Source organism: Ziziphus jujuba, chromosome 10, assembly GCF_031755915.1.
Source record: "Ziziphus jujuba cultivar Dongzao chromosome 10, ASM3175591v1".
Classification (NCBI taxonomy): domain Eukaryota; kingdom Viridiplantae; phylum Streptophyta; class Magnoliopsida; order Rosales; family Rhamnaceae; genus Ziziphus; species Ziziphus jujuba.
In genome coordinates, this window is record NC_083388.1 from 8,938,509 (window position 1) to 8,953,638 (window position 15,130).

General features: G+C 28.9%; 1 long non-coding RNA gene across 8 annotated transcripts; it reads right to left on the minus strand.

Moving 5' to 3' along the window:
* Positions 1-662: 662 nt before the first annotated feature.
* On the minus strand, positions 663-4,386 carry LOC112490574 (uncharacterized). Of its 8 annotated transcripts, XR_003054789.3 has the most exons (4): positions 2,529-4,370; positions 1,701-1,745; positions 1,400-1,502; positions 663-1,140 (listed from the first exon to the last, which is right to left on the minus strand). It is a non-coding gene; the product is annotated as an uncharacterized LOC112490574 (long non-coding RNA). The 8 variants fall into 8 exon arrangements; XR_007239108.2 differs by having other exon boundaries at positions 1,400-3,238; positions 3,981-4,378; XR_007239109.2 differs by having other exon boundaries at positions 1,400-2,871; positions 3,193-4,378.
* Positions 4,387-15,130: the final 10,744 nt, after the last annotated feature.

The window sequence follows — 15,130 nt, forward strand, 5'->3', positions numbered from 1 at the left end:
TGATCACTGTGTTTTTCATTACTTTCATCCAACTATGTTTTATCAAAATGTATTTTTTATTTTTATTTTTATTTTTTTTTGTGTGGACAAAAAAAATGCAGTATAATTTGCAAACCAATGTTTTAATAATAGAATTAAAAAAAAAAGGAGTATATTTTTGTAAGCATTGTTATTATATTATATACTGATGATATATAATATTATGCATAGTAGCTTTGATTTTGATATTAAATTCTTGTCTTTTTGATGTGTTACCTACCATCACATGACATATGGTATCATATATATATATATATATATATATATTTGATACCAATGATAAGCGGTAACAAATTGCACTTTTATAATTAATAATTAACACATAAAATTGTTTGAAATTTCATACATAAATACATTAAAATAAAATAAAATTAGATAAATCGGTGAAAACTAAGTACCAAAAATACTAATCATCGAAATGGAAAAAAATATTAATGCTTGAGATAGACTTATATTATTTTTCCAATCTAGTGGCTTTAATAAAGTATCATAATTTGAATATCCATCCCGATCCCGGTATTAAGAAAAGTCACTATTAATTTCACTATATGTCCGAATTATTACTCATATATATATATATATATATCTTTTATATATATATATATATCTTTTGTTTCAGCATAAAATAAATAAAGGACAGGTTTTATATAATCTTAACTATAATTATATATAATTCTTATTCAATAGGCATTATTGGATATATCTAGATTTAAAGGCTAAAATGATTTGTCAAATCTCATTGTTAAACAAGTTATAGGAAAGAACTAATTCTCTCATCAAATTGACAATCTCTCATGTGCTACCTAGCAATGGATGCTCCTGTATATGCTCATCGCACCAGCTGACAAAAAACTTGTAGTATTGAATCTATCTAATGCCCCTCACATCCACACCCTCGAGGTCGTTGGTTGGAATCAAATTCTTTCTCCCCATCCTTGGTTACTGAGTACTGAAGAGACCCAAGTTACCGCTTACATCACCCATCTGCATTGGCGCATATATAGCTAGCTAATATCTTTTCTGTTGGGGTCAGGCCAAGCTGTATGGTTTTCGAGAAATAGTACGTAGCATGCCAGCTTTCATTTGTATCAAATCCGAATCCTGTCAAGACATAAAATCAACTTTCAAATATAGATCGATATATGATAAGAATCTGAATGTGTATAATATATATATATATATATATATATCCAAACGCAAAATTACACATCATATGATTTGCAACTGCATGATTGAATCAGAAAATAAAGGTTGAAGTGTGTAACACAAAAATGCATCTTCATATTTAATACAGAAATTGAAAAGGAAAAAAATAAGGGAAGAAGAAAATAATTGCAGCTTAATATGAAATTGGTCTTACCATTATTGAAGATGCTTATTACACACATGCGATCACAGTTTTGTTAAATGCTCGGGAATGGGACTGCAAGATTAAGTTTTTAATGGAGACAACATTAACTATCCTGCACAAACCATAGTCGGACTTTCTTATTACATGTTTCCATAAATAAAAAATAAATAAAAAATTCTAAAATTTTTTAGAATGCATATGTACATGTTAAATATATCGTATTTTTCGTTTCCAAACTCCATCATATAAGCATATATGGTTTTAAAGAAGGTATACAAAATTTAAATTCTGAAAGTCAAAGAACGATTACGTGACACATTTGCTTCTTTTATATTACAATGCGTATCCATACGCCCTGCACCACATGAAAAAAACACAGTCTCAATACTCACCTGTCAACCGATCTGAGGCAAAACAACTGTCGTTTTCGAAACAAAAGCCTAAAAAAAACAAATAACAAAAAGCTTTTTATTTATTCTTTTTCAACAAAACTTTTGTTCCATAAACTCTAGCTTGAATGGTTTAAAATTCCTTGATTTTCTATTAAGATAAACTCATAGCATTATTCTCTCCTATGTTTATTCCAGGACTACTCTTGATGTATATATTGGAAAATTTCCACAATTTTGCACCATACATCAAATAATATTGTCACCTAGTCCCTCCATGATTCCATCAGATTATAAACCAGCATAGAATTCAATTTGTTCACAAAGAAATATATATATATATATATACACACACATAAATATACATGTATATTTGGTTGATTATTTTACTATATATCTTCCAACAATTTTAAATTCCCCAGTGGTAAGAAGTTTTCCAATAAAAACTTATAGATTAATCTCCCTAAAAGAATAGAAAGTACTTTAATTATATATGGTTTAACAAATAGTCATTAACCTTTATTGTTAAATGTTAATAGACAGCTAGCTTAAAGAAAACTTTAAGTTCTAGAGCAAAACATAAAACATCAGATTCCTGACATATTTGGGTACATATATACATATTAATAAAGTCTTTTGCAAAGAAAAGAACCAAACAAAACAGCAGAGCTCCAAATATTAATATGCTTTTATATATAATATTAATGTACGAAATGAATTATTTAAATAGCGATGAACTGTGAACATACCAGCCTGGGAAAATTTTGGCAGTATTTTCATAACCAATAGCCCATAGTTTTACATGCATGACCTCAATTTATTCCCTGATCAAAAAAGAACCTGTAAACTAGATAAGGATGTACATGAATAATGGATTGCTTTGTTATTACTAAGTAAACCGGAATTAATGAAACTCAAAACCTTAATACAAGTACCAGTATACATACTAAACGTATTCATCAAAAAAAGAAGATAATATATATATATATATATAATATGAAAGATTAGTCCGTCCGGCCCTCGTGCACGCATATTCCCTCGGGAAATGAGAAGATTTTATCACTTCTCTTGATGGAAGCTTTCAAACATGGCCTAAAATTTACCAAATAAGAAAAGAGCCTTAAAACTCTGAAATAGAGATACAAGCATGTATATATATATACAATATTGCATTACGATTAAATTGATTTTTCAGGTTAATTGATAAAAAAGAACATGGTTAATTAATATTTGCAATTATCAGATTTGACCAACAACAAATAATAGCAAATCAAAACTTGGAAACAAAGTATACCATATTATAGTAACTTTTGGAGATGAGAAAGAAAAAAGAAATGTATAGTTCCCTTTTAAAGTGACAAAGCTGAAACATCCTTACTCCCTTTTAAAGTGACAAAGCTGAAACATCCTTACATTGGTAGCGCCTTTTGCCTCTTCTCCTTTCTTCTTCTTCAAAAAACTGAAAATATATATATATATATATATATATATGGGGTTTATATATTTGGAATTTATGTGAGAAGTAACAGGGAGACATAGTCATATATTTGCTGATGCAGCATCATCAAGATTCCCATCTGAAAGGAACCTTTCGAGCAAAAGAGAGAGAAATCGTCCTCTTTCCACTACTACTCAATTTAAGCTCTCCTTAATAAAGTATGTGAATCCTGATGATGCCGCATCCGAAAATACTGACTGATCAATAGCCAGCTTTGAGATCTTCCCCATGCAAATCAACCATATATAAAACAAAAACAAAAGCAAATAAAAAGAACCCTAACCCTAAAAAGAAGATATATCTATCTCCCCCATGAAGTAAAAAGAAAAGGAGAAAAAATAAGACCCAAAAAAAAAGAAAAAATCCAAATGAAACCCACATCCTAATAAATCCAGATTGAAAAAATACTAATCACCCAAAAAAAATAAGACAGAGAGAGAGGCTAGAATAAACAAGCAGGTTATATGATCCTATCTAGCAAAGCTTAGGATTCAAGAGAAAGAAAGAAGAGAGGAAATGAAAGATTAGGATATTTATTATTTGTGACAAAAGAAGATGAAATTGGAAAATCAATATCTTGGGTTGGGATATATATTGGATGAGGATATCCAATATACATATATATATATATATATATCCTAATCTTTAAGAGAGTATAGTACTCTATACAACGGAAGAGAATATTATAGCAAATTAAAATAACCTGAGAAAGTCAGATCAAGGCTGAGAAAGTGGGTAAACAGGTGTCCAAAGAGAAACTTGTTAGTAACATCCAACTATAATTTTTTTTTTTTTAAAACAAAAAAGGAAAAAGGGAAAAAGCAGAGGGGGTTTTTGAGGCAGATAAAAATGGTGGGTAATAATGCTGGGAAGTCAGGCAAACAAAGCATTTTGGTATATGGTATTATATACAAAGCCATATCCTCAGGCTTTTTTCATGTGGGAGGATCTGACAAAACTCAGCCAAATGTTGATATCCTTCCCCAGATCGAATAAAAGGGGTTTTTTTTCATAGTACACCTGAGCCGCCTAAAGTTTAGGCACTCCTTTTTCTTTTGGGGTGAAGGTGGACCTGGATTCTCTTTACACCTCTATACATATATATATATATATATACATACATATATAAAATTCAAAATATTCAATTTAAATCTTTTTTTAATATTTTGAATTCTTTTTTTTTCTTTTTTTCTTTTTTGTGAAAAGTATTTAATTTAATTCAATCTACTTACTGCTCCATGAGATATTTTTTAAATTATTCCTGGACATTAATTTAATCCATTTCTCTTGTGTCATGATCAGGCCCCTCTCCCAAAGGTAGTGGGCTGGTCGATGCACTTTAGTGGTTGATTGGCCGTTAGATTACGTTCATATGTGGGACACACATGAACCATAATGGTAGGTTAGTTTAAATGTCAAATATGAGTTTTCATAGTATTATTTCTAGTTTACAAATTTGTTCTGCTTCTTATACCAATTGGAATATCCCAATAAAAATAGTATTTTCATCATGATCAATAATAATTTAAAAAAAAAATGTCTTTGTCACTAATCTATTCGTATAGAAATTTGGATTCCAACTATTTGTCTCAATCAATATTAAAAATTTCTTCCAAATACGGTTATGTTCTTTTTTTTTTTTAACTTTGAATATCTTATTTATGTTCATAGATTAGGTTAAATGGTAAAACTAGTGAAAATAATTTTAGATCCACATTTTTATTTTTGATCAGTTGACTTAGGTGAGATTCCCCCTCTTCCATTAGTTGTAATAAGTTTAATATTGTCAAAAGAGAAAAATTAACATCTTATTTAATGATCATTTTTTTTTTATTTCTAATCCTAAAATATGTTTTTCATTTAGAGTTGCTTATTAATAAGATCATGTATACACTTTTTAATGTGTGCTAATGAAGAATTAGAGAAAGAATGCCCCGTATATATAATACGAATTTCGTTTTTTTTTTTTTTTTTTTTCACGTCATAAAGTCGATGAATTAGACAAAGAATGCCTCGTATAATATGAACTTCGTTTATTTTTTCTTTTTTCTTTTTTTTTCCAAATGGATATAAGGTTTAATATGTCATAAGGTTGAAAAAGATAAATTAAAAAAGATTCCATAAAATTATAGCATATTGCCTTTAAACTTTAGTCCTCAAAAAAGTGACAAGTACAAAAACTTTGTAAAATAAGCAGTTGAACAGTTGGTTTTAGATGTCAACAAGAGAAAAATAAGAAATATTAAAGTATATATATATATATATATATATATATCTCTTAAACAACTTTGAAAATCCTACCTTCAATACAACAACAAAAACCACTCTCTTTTCTTTACTATCTCGCTAAAATCTTACAAAATTCCAAAACCATAAACTTTTAATCTCAAATGGAGTTCTGTAGTCTAGGATGGGATAAGTTCCCGTGACCAGACATTGGACATACACGGCAGAAAATTGGTATCCCATCAACCTTAAACAAATGAGTACTCAATTATTCTGCAATATTATATTCTCACACTAATAATAATAATAATAATAAGTTTTAAGTGAGTCCTAGAATACACAATATATATTAATAATAATAATAAGTTTTTTATTTTATTTTAAGTGAGTACTAGAATATATAATATGTATTAATAATGACAAAAGATTTTTGGCATGGACAATAAGCAATATTTGGACAGGCATCAAACCTCGTCCAAGTTGGGAGAAAAAAGGTACTTGAAAAATGGGGTGCAAGTGGGATTAAGATAAACTTTATTTATTTAATTTTTTTTTTGGAGAAAGGATTAAGATAAACTTAATGATGAAAATTGTTTGATTTGGCCGTATATATAATCATTGATTAATTTGCAGCTAGCGGCAACGTGTTGTGTACGTGTAAAGGAAAGGATATCTAGGAAGTAAACCAGCTTTTGCTGATTAGCCTTTTTTTTTTTTTTTTTTCTTTTAATTTAACATTTGGGAATCAGCTTAATCAGTGTAATTAGAGGCAACTTAATTATCCTCCCAAACGTCTAATGAAGATATTTAAGAAAGAAAAGATGAGTGAGGAGTGACGCACTTTGGTTTGCTGTGGCTTATCACCAATCAGTAAGATAAATCACAACCGCCACTATCATGCTTCAATCTTGTAATAATTATTTTGTATGTATATATATATATACATATATATAATCTGTCCAAATATGTTCCTATTTTATATACAAATCACAATGAATCAGTCATATATTGAATGATAATTAAAGTAATCATATTTTAATTAATAATTTAAAATTAAAAATTTAATTGAGCAAATGATAACTCTTAACACTTATCATATAATTAATTATATCATATATGCTTTCGAACGTATGTTAGGTGAACAGTTTTCCAACATATTAAAAGTGTATATATATACGTATATATGGATTGGATGCCTATTACAGTTTTTAAATTGTGTAATAAAATATGGGGCCCTACCAAAATTTTATAATAAAATATACTTTTTGTCTAACTTGTATTTTATGATAAAGGGATGAGATGTAATAAATCTATTTCTAGATTAATCAGTTTGATGTGTAATAAGGGAATCTAACATTGTTTTATAAGGAATAATAAGAATGAGAAGATTTTTATATTATACGGTTCCTCTTCTTTATTTTATTTATTTATTTTTGGTTTTGTTTTTTTAGAAATATGAGAACCGATGGAAAAAAGTCTGAACTACTACCAACTGACCAATGGCAGATCCATGCTGTGGTTAGTGGGGGCAAATTGGTTGAAAGGTGTTTAGATTTTGTTTGAAAGTTGAAACATTTGTAGGGATTCTCGGGGCCCCTACCTAGTAGAGGACAATAAAACCATCAATTTATCGAAATATGTGGTGGAGGAAATTGTAACTATCGGATGATAGATTAAATTTTGACAATTTTTTTTAATAATGTATAACTTAATAATATGACCAAAAAACAAAAAAAAAATAAAATAAAATGTAGGGTTTGGGTTTTTTAGGATACTTAGGTTGCCACGTACTCTACTCCCTTCCACTTTCATTTTCATTTTCATAGCCATAGCCATCCATCTATCAAATCAAATCCTCTTTTCTTATGTATTTATCATTAAAAAAAATAATAAATCCTCTTTCCTAATTTTCCTTCGAATTTATAGTTTGTAAAATGTAATTCCTCTCAGAAGGAGAACCAATAAAAAATAAAATAAAATAAAATTGCTTGACCAATTGCTAAAGAAAAAAACAAAGGATTCTGGTTTATAGAACTTGATTGTTGATGGAAACGGAATTTTTTTTGTTTTTTTTTTTTTTTGACGTGTTCTTTTTCGTTGCTAAATCATTTCTAATGTCCAAAAAATAAACAGTAATTTTTATATTGAATAGAGAGACAGAGGCCCGTCCAAGTACAATATGAGGACTCTTGGACCAAGTTAGACCCAAGACGTAGGTTCAATAAACTGGATCAAAGCCCAATTCAAGCCCAGCTCAAAAAGTACATTTACGTTACATTAGTACCGATTTCCAAGCTTTATAAAAGGCCGAGAATACAATATTACAAACCCATTTGATTTGCGAAACACAAACCCACAAAACTGAACCCTACCCTAATATAATACAACACCACTGACCAACATTCCTTTCCTCCCATTTTTGCCCCTTCCCAAATCAAAAATACCTATACATAATTCCCCCAAAAAAAAAAACAACTTCCTTAGTCCTTACATGAAATTCCCACCGTATTGCTCATATAAAATTGACCCAACCAAAAACAAAACCTAAGTCAATCAGCAGCAATTCTCACAAATTAATTAAAAAAAAAAAAAATTCAAAATCAAAAGCCCCCATTTCTACTAATTTTCCGATCCTATTCACCTATGAGCCACTGTAAAGAGCAACTCCAAGTCAGGTGCCTGAAAATACCCATTCGGCGGCGGGACCCGCTTCTTTCCTATCATCAACGGCTTCTTCCTCGGAGGTGGCGGCGGTGTCGGTCCCACCTGAATCCGATACGCGTCCCTTGTCGGCGTAGAGCAACCCTCCTCGACCTCTTCATAGCCCATTTCCATATCCATCTCCATCACTTTTGAAAAAGCGAACAAAACTATGTATATATATATATATATATATTATGAATTCGTTTGGCTTGGTTAGCAAGAAAGAGAAAGCTTACTTAGGAAGCTAATTGTAAGAGTGAATGAGAGAGAGAGAGAGAGAGAGAGAGAGGGGTTTCGAATTTTATAAATAGAAAGAGAGTGGTGGAATTTGGGAAGGAATATTGGGGGATGTTCTGGAAGTCGGTGGTAGGAGGGGAAGTGAGAGGGTTGTGGAATTTTCGCGGTTGTGATAGGGACACCTAAGCATCTTACGGTTTCTACGTGGCGCTAAACCGTTGCACTTCCATCTACGTGGATCAACACGTGGCATTACCTCCATTGTTCCTGCTTCCCTTTTTTTTATTTTTTTGAGCGCATTTTCAAATATTGGCGCCAATTTTAAAAGCGCGGGAAAGCATCTGTGCCACAAGTTTCAGAGTTTTAAATCCTGCCTCCAGTTGTGGGGTTCAAACTGGACCCCCAACCGGAACGGACGGTTAGATGAGCGTCTGGGTTTTTGATCGACGGTCCGCATTTGCTCAAAAGTACTGTCCACTGCCTTCCACTGCCGCCAACCAAATTTATTTATTATTATTATTATTTTTTTAAGTAGTCCAGGCCGCCGACCTAATATTATTGACAGCAATCGCAGGAAAACAAATCTTGGGTAGCTGTTCATTTACAAGGATTTTATTTTATTATTTTTTTTGTAATATGAAAAATATATATTTTATGCGCTTTATTGCTTTAAAGTATAATTTATAATTGTGTCATATAAACAAAAAATAAATAAATAAATAAACATATTCCTTCCATGAAAGAATCCCTCTAAGCCAATATCCAAGTGACAAAAGTCTATCTCTCCTTCCACAAAAATATATTTTGAGTTGGAATCTCTTTTTATCTCAATATTCAATAATATATACTTTATTTATTTACTCATTTATTTAATAGGGGATGCATTTTTTTACATTAAGGTGGAGAATTATTTATCAACATCTTAGAAGATGCTTTCCCTCAATTCCTTGAACCAATCACATTATTGATGGTGTTTATTTATTTATTCTGGGACGCGCTATAGTGTTCATTATGAATCATTTCAATTGTGAAAGAGGAAAAAATAATTTTGATTGCAATATCACAGCACTTACAAGCTAATATGCAAAAATAAAATATAATTGCGTGGTTTAGTTTAGACCTGCGGAGTACCTTTTTTATTTTATTTTATTTCTTTTAAAATCAAAAATAAATTTGGTCATGTTTTTCAAAATATTATTTTAAAAATAAAAAATAAAAAACTATTTTTATTTATTTTATAAAAACAAAGGGTGTTTGAAAACAATTTGTAAATTAAAAAACAGAAAACAAAAAATATCGTTTTAATGTTTTCTAAATTTTATTTTATTTTAATTTATTTTTTAAAACTATATTTAAAAATTAATAACCAAACGGATTTATTTTTATTTATAAAATAAAAAATTATTTTAAAATCAATTGACCAAATAAATTTCCAGGAGGAGAAACCCATCACATCTCTCACATGTGTATGCTCCAAAAATTGTTACCAAAAGCCCACCAAGCTTGCGAACTCCTATGAGTGAGCACGATCCATATCTACAGTGACTAAGCATGGCCTTTTGAGCCCAAGCCCAAAACTAAAATCACTGGCTTAAGCTTTTCGGGAGGATGTATACATACAGCTCGTAAACCCCGAGGACTTTGAAGTTTATCTCAATGTTTTGCTTCCCCGTTTTTCTTTCTTTTTTTTTTTTTTTTTTTTTGTTGTAATTATTAATTTTATATATTTACTACTTGTTCTTATCCATTAAAATATGAAAATTCGTGTGCATTTTTATAAAATATAACCATTCAAACATATAGAGTTTATCTCTTTTTTTGACATTATTCTTTTGCCTGATATTCCATTTCACCATTCTTGTATGCAAAGGATACGTGTCATTCATCTCAAATATGCATGTTTAATATCAAGTTGACAAAAAAATAGTTTAATGCTACTGTTCCTTTCATGGTATTCCAGCAATATCAAATTGACCAAAAAAATTAACGTAGACTTTTACATTTATTAATTTATTCCATTTTTCAATATTGATTTAAGTACTAGCATGACGTGATTCCAACCATTGATTTCAAAAATAGACAGCTAGAAATCAATCAATAAATACTAGTGTTTGCGACACATTCTAATAATATTTAGAGTCATTCTCAAGATTTAATTATATATAAGCTTTAATTATATAAGGGATTTCCACCTTTGTAGTTAGTTGATTTGGATAGATAAAATGAGTTTAGGTGGGCTTAATCTATAGTATTTGTTGTGTTCTACCCTCGTTTAATTTATAAGAGAGGATCTCTCACTACGGAATTGTTATACATTTAATCCAATTTTAATATTATTTTAGAGTTATACCCTTTTGGAAACAATTTAACAGTTTTTATATGCTATGCCACCAAAAAAAAAAAATGCCACCAAAAAAAAAAAAAAAAAAATTGTGTCAAAGTTGTAATTTGGTAGCAATCACACTAATAATCCAAACTAAGAGATAGGAATAAATGACTTTTTGGTCACCAGCTTCGCCATAACTGAAGAAGTCAAAATATAATACATAGGATACAGAATATATATTTGATACCAAATTGTTTATCACTTGCTCAGGTAATATGGCAAAACAATGTATGCTATTATTTTTATTGACTTATATTTTGTTTCATTTATTTATTTAAAGTTTGTTTTATTCATATTTAAATTGTATTGACAAACCAGTTTATTAGTAAACCCTTTCCATCGACATTTTTGAATTTATGGGCTCAAGTCATGCCCCTTTCTTTGTAGTTTGTAATATATTGTAATATTCTAACAAAATATAATTATTTATATAGGTTATATTAATTTTTCAACTAATAAAACAATAATATGTCACATTTATTACATCATTTGGTAAACAACTATGTCTACCACAATTGTTTTCTAAAAGGCTATGACGATATATCTTTTTTTTTTCCATGATTCTTCTTCTAAAAAATACCTATACATGGTAAACAAAGAACAATGGCCAACTCAATGTAAGTTTAGGTACACGCATCTTATCAAATGTGAAATGCATCTTGGCCCGCTACCCGTTCTAACTTGTTTAGCCAACGCACCTAGAAAAGGATCTTTTGTCTTTTTTTTTTTTTTAATCATTAATGTCTCCAATCATGAATCATATTCGATGGTTGATGGGTGATGACTCTTGTATTTTAAAAGGAATGAATTATATGCATGTATTAGTCAAACGATTTTTTTAGGAATTTGAACGTTTGATCATTATAGCTTATCATTAAACTGCCCCTAAATGGTAATTTTGCTTGTTAATGTGAAGAGACACAAAATCATGTATAGTTTTATGTTATAAGTGTTGATATAGTTGCATTTGCATTCATAGAATATATTTATTGATGCTCGAAGTACCAAGTTGTTTACTAAGGTGACAAAAATGATGTGTTTATTATTTTATTGATTTGAACAAGATAATATAACTTAAATATAGATAAATTAACCTTCAATCAGGAGAAAAACTTAGATACAACGCTATATGCAATTTTTTTTTCCTTTAATGAGATAATTGAAAATAAATATAAAATAATAAAACAATAATTAAATAAATATAAAACAATATTGATTTTTATAATTAAAATTTTAAAAATGATTTTTTTAATAATAATCATTTAAATTATCACTTGATTGATACATCCTATTAGTAATCATTTATTAGTGGTGATAAATAGTAATTTATTTAAAAATTCTATCTTTAGAAATTAAATAAAAAAATCTTCTAGAAATTTTTTATATATACATATATATTTAGAAATATTACATTGTTTATACACTCCCTGCCACCATTTGAAAATACCGGCTCCTTCCTCGTCTATAACTACCGTACATCCAGAGATGGAGCTATACACCCAGCCTCAATTTTTTTTTTTGTTTATAATTTGTATAGGTATTTGTTTTAATTTTATATAAGTATATTTCAAAGATTCAAAAAGTTGGATGTGGAAATTATAAAACGTTATCAATTCTTTTAAAGAAAAATTAAATTAGTAGTTTTAAGTTAGAATCTACTATTTTGAGAGGTAAAAATGAATTAAGGATTGAGAGATGATTTTGAAGAATTAATGGCTAATTGAATGATTGAAAATTGATTTGTGCATTAGGGTTTATTATTTAATCAGAAATTAATTTAATTTTATTGTAGATTTTAAATCATTCAATATCTGTTATAAATTATGTTTCTTTCATGGATATTTTTATATGAAAAAAATAAAAAAGAATGTAACAAACTTTGAAGGATCCAATGTTACCGTTCATCAAAAAAAATAAAATAAAATAAAATTAGAATAATAAATAAAAAAGAGTTACAATCATTAATAAACCAAATAGTGTTTTATTTTATTTTTTTATTTTTATTTATACATACATACCTACACACGTATATATATATATATATATATATATATTTAAATTATTGTATTACAACCTTTTGTTAAGTGTCAATTTTCGACTGTAAAATTTTATTTGTAACGTGGAAGTTCAGTGCAAATTTTGTACAAGCTATCCTATTTTTACGTCCCTGGCTACGTCCCTGCATACATCATCAATGCAAGCTAATATAATCACGTAACAGTGAGTACTACAGCATCTTAGTTCTAATATTTTTGGTCAATACATTGAATATTGAAACACGTGATAGTGAACTAGAACACTGACTTCTAATATTGTTGGTCAATATTGAATATTCACATATGGCACATAGATATAATTCATTCAACATCTTAGTTTCTAACGTTATTGGTCAACATTGAATATTCACACAGCGCACATAGATAATGCACTTAGTTTTTCACAAAACTCAGTACTATTTTATTCTTTACTAATTTCTAATAACAAAGGTCAACCTAATATCAAGCCAAAAAAAGAAGTTTTATAAGCTTGTCCAAAAGATCTTATATTAGTGGGAGAATTATCTACACATGTATACATTTCCTTCCTAAATCATGTTGGATAATTCAATAAAATTTAATTAAGTTTATATTATTTGTAATAACCCAAAAAAAAAAAAAAAAAGAGTTCATGTATATATTATCTTTATGTTGATCCTCACTAGCATAATTATGGTCTTGTCTGTTCTTATAACTAGGGCACAAAAATACGTAGATAATACTTAACATATGTAACATCATAAATTATCCCTATTTATTCTACAATAATCACAGTTTATATTATTTGTTTTTTTTTTTTAACAAAACTAATCTCTTTATTAAAAGAATGATGCGGAAAAAAAAAAGAAAAAAAGAAAAAAAAAACCATTGAACCGTCTAAAAGAAAATTATGTTTATGTAAATATCCTCAATTACGTATTACGTATTAAGTATTGTACCTCTAATTCTCAAGGAAAGTGGAGCATAATACAAGATTTGTACAAAAATCTTCTACAAGCAAATTTAGTATATCATAATGATCACTGCGGCACGTCACAAATTAAGATAATAAAATCCAACAAAACGAAATTGGCAAGGATATCAATGTACTGAGATGTACTTTTATGATCCCAATGATGATCACAAAGGACGAGCGCATTCATCGTTTCCCGTGGTCAGGGAGACATCAAGTTGGACCCTCAATGGGGTATAAAAGAGAAAAAGAAAATCTCATAAAAACAAAGTAAGAAAATTAAAAATAGCCCAGTCACTGTCTCACCCAATGCTCGCCACGTATGTACAATGTCGCTCTATTGCAATCAAAATCAATCTCTTCCTTGACGGAACCACCCAACCACCACCCTACACGTGCACATGCCTTAAAATCAAAAGTCAGATATGATTTCTAATATATTGCGCGACGTGGTTAAATCGCAGCCGAACACGTCTGATGGAACCCCGTGAGAAAATCCGACTAGGAGAAATGACGTGTTGGGATCTTCTTGCGACCGCGGCACATTAAAATATGGTACTTTTCCATTTATGACCATACGGTTTCAACATTGTTACGTAGTATTAAACTAATTTCTTTTTTTTTCTTTTTTTGGTAAATAGTATCAAGCTAACTTTCTATTTTTTAAAAAAAGAAAAAAAGAAAAAAGGGTGTTCAGCAAACTTTCATACCTCCTAAAGTTTTTATATGCGTACTATTGTTCCAAAACTTTCAAATCATAAAAAAAAAAAAAAATTCATTTCAAAGTGTTATCCTATTTAAGAAAAAGGGCCACAAAAAAAAAAAAAAAAAAAACCGAATCTACTCATAGTCCATATGTTTAACAATTAATGTCTATAAATTTTAAAACTTGCTAGTACGCATTTGGTAGTATTTTCTTATTAATATTTATTTTCCATAATATTTTATTTTTTATAAAACTTTTTATTAATAAATACTTTATAAAAATAAATGATATAGTAAAATGTTTGATTTAAACAAGCAATAAGAAGGTTTCCTTTTAGAAGCACCTTTTTTTTTTTTTTTTTATAATAAAAAGCACTTTCTATTTTTTCATCAAAGACAAAATAAGATTTTTTTTTTTTCTTAACAGCAATTGGAACTCCAGAAGAATTAATAAACAAATTCTTTATGCTAATTCAATACATAGAAGTTAAAATCCAATAATATTGCAAATTCAAGGGGATATAAAAAGCCAAAAATATATATATATATATATAGAGAGAGAGAGAGAGAGAGAGAGAGAGAGAGAGAGAGGAGACAAAACGGTAGCT